The sequence below is a fragment of the Eublepharis macularius genome, chromosome 2 (assembly GCF_028583425.1).
Source record: "Eublepharis macularius isolate TG4126 chromosome 2, MPM_Emac_v1.0, whole genome shotgun sequence".
Classification (NCBI taxonomy): Eukaryota; Metazoa; Chordata; class Lepidosauria; order Squamata; family Eublepharidae; genus Eublepharis; species Eublepharis macularius.
In genome coordinates, this window is record NC_072791.1 from 46,626,660 (window position 1) to 46,629,125 (window position 2,466).

The 2,466-nt window shown below is 44.8% G+C and overlaps 1 non-coding gene across 1 annotated transcript; it reads left to right on the plus strand.

Annotated features, from left to right (window-relative positions):
• The first annotated feature begins 1,247 nt into the window (after nt 1-1,247).
• TRNAQ-UUG (transfer RNA glutamine (anticodon UUG)) lies at nt 1,248-1,314 on the plus strand. Its single transcript has one exon. It is a non-coding gene; the product is annotated as a tRNA-Gln (tRNA).
• Nucleotides 1,315-2,466: the final 1,152 nt, after the last annotated feature.

Consider the following 2,466-nt stretch of genomic DNA (forward strand, 5'->3'; position numbering starts at 1 on the left):
TAGGCGCCCTGGTTTTACAGCTTGGCTCTCCATTACAGCTGCAAGACCAGGATGCCTACATTTCCCATCAAAACTTGAGGGAAGCCGACTAGTGTCCAACCTGTGTAAGACGTCACTTGTAGTTTGGCTCTGAGAAATCAGCAGGAAGCGAAACTGGATACAGGAACTGTGGTGTCATGTGTTTCTTCCTGCACCCATTAAACAACTTTTACACTAGCTGAGCCTTCCCAAAAGTTTCAAGATTATCCTCATAGTCAAGATTGCACTGAAAGGCTTCCAAGATGTGTACAACATTGGCTAGAATGCTTCAGAAAAGGGCACAGTTAACATATCGGCCATCATGTGATAATCCAGGATAATAGATCCAAGGCCACCCCCAGAATGCTTTTAGAAAGTGTGAGGGCCTATCAAACACAAGACCTCACCAGCTGCCAACCCAAATAAGCTTTGTTTTGTCTGGAGTCAGCTTTAGTTTGTTACCTCTCAATCATCAATGGATTAAATGAGAGTTAAGACTGCTGCTCTAGAAAAAAGAAACAGAGAGCTGGGTGTTGTCTGCATAGTGATGATGACACCCATGTGAATCATATCTCCTAATGGTTTCATGTAGCTCTTAAACAGTATCAGGGACAAGAAATGGAAGGAGCAATAGTTCATCTCTACCAGCTTCTGGCAGTGCCTAGTCAGATATCACCAGAACCACTGCGAAATGGTCTACTAATCTCACACTACATCTGGAAATAGCTGATCACTAACAGTGTCAAACACTGCTAAAATATCTAGCAATACCCTGTCACTCTCTAGAGACTGTCCATGCGAGCAATTGAAGCAGTCCAAACTCCATTCTGAAGTCAAACTGAAATGGAAACAAAACATTCCATTACATATAGGAAGTCACGGAGCTGGAGGACAGCAGTCCCTCACTTGATCACCTCTCTCTATAGCTGTGTGTTTGGAAATGCCATACAATTTGAAAGGTCGTTCAGAAACACAGACTTTGGGGGAGGGGTACTGGATGAACTCCCATCATGCAACTGAAAATGTAATGATAATGGAGTGCAACTCCTAACCATGCAATTTGCCCTTTGGCTGCTGGCTGGAATTCAGACACAATGTACTCAATGATTTACAAGCAAGGAGTTTTGCTCTTTGAGAATAAACTACTAAGTACATTCTGCCTTAGTTCCAGCCAATCAAGGCTTCCTTCAACTGATGCCAGAATTCATACAGAAGTTGTGATGGTAGTAGCAGTGGCTCAGTGGTAGAGCATCTGCTTTGTGCAGAAGGTCCCAGGTTCGATTCCTGGCATCTCCAGTTAAAAAGAGAAGTTTATAAATGATGCATGTATTTATATTCTGCTTTACTCCCCAGTGTGGACCCAGAGCAGCTTAGAAGATGGTTCTCCCCTCCTCTTTTTTCTTACAACAACCCTGTGAGATAGTTTAGGCTGAGAGGATTGTGACTGGCCCAAGGTCACCCAACAAATTTCCATGGTACACTGTAGATTTGAACTCAAGCCTCCTAGGATCCTCATCCAATAGTCTATCCTCTACATCACACCAGCTCTTCATGATGTAAAAGTTCTCTGCCTGAGATTTTGGACAGCCACTGCCGGTCAGAGTAGACAATACTGAGACCAATAATATGACTCAGTATCAGGCAACATCATGTGTTCATATAGTATATTGGCAGAGGGGCCAAGCCATTCAGTCTCTTGGTATCTTTTCTCAGCGGAGGAAGGGAAAAAACGAAATATGAAGGAAATTGAAATGATGGAGGGAAACAGTGGTGGCAGGAAGAACCTCAGCAGCTGTCAATGTAATAATAGCCCAAACTGAGAATCCAGGAACTCTCCCTCCCCCCTACCCCTCCCAGCTGAAGTTCAAGATTTTTTTTCAAGAAACTTCACCTTACTGCCACAGTAGCTTGCCTCCTAGCTGATGTGTTCTGAAGCTCTCTAGGGCAACACAGGGTCTCTCCAAAGGCCTCGAGAAAGACCAAGAAGCAGCAGTGCCTAAAAAGATAGTTATTTTTTCCAGGTTGAACACAGAACCATTGTCCCAGGTTGAAAAAAAGAGCACCCCTACTATACAGAAGGCAAGCCATATTTGGATTGGCGACGACTCACATTTTATCCTCACACAGGTGCATTGCTGACAAATCTGGCCTTGAGGCTGCTGTGAAATTCCCACTTGCTGCCGGGAGGGGGCCTGCTGAATTGAGGGGGCCTGCTAGGGTTGCCAGGCCCCCTCAACCTCTGGGCGAGGGACAGGGGCCTGGCACTTACCTTGGGGGAGAGGGGGGCACTGTTAGATTTCTCGTGCTACTGGATTGCATTGTTTTACACTGTGTAATCTGACATGAGTCTCAGAGAGAAAGGGGGCTCTGAATAAGTAAATCCAGTACACTTACATTTAGCTCCACAACAAGCACAAAAATCAACAAATTAAGATTTCCATCACCACA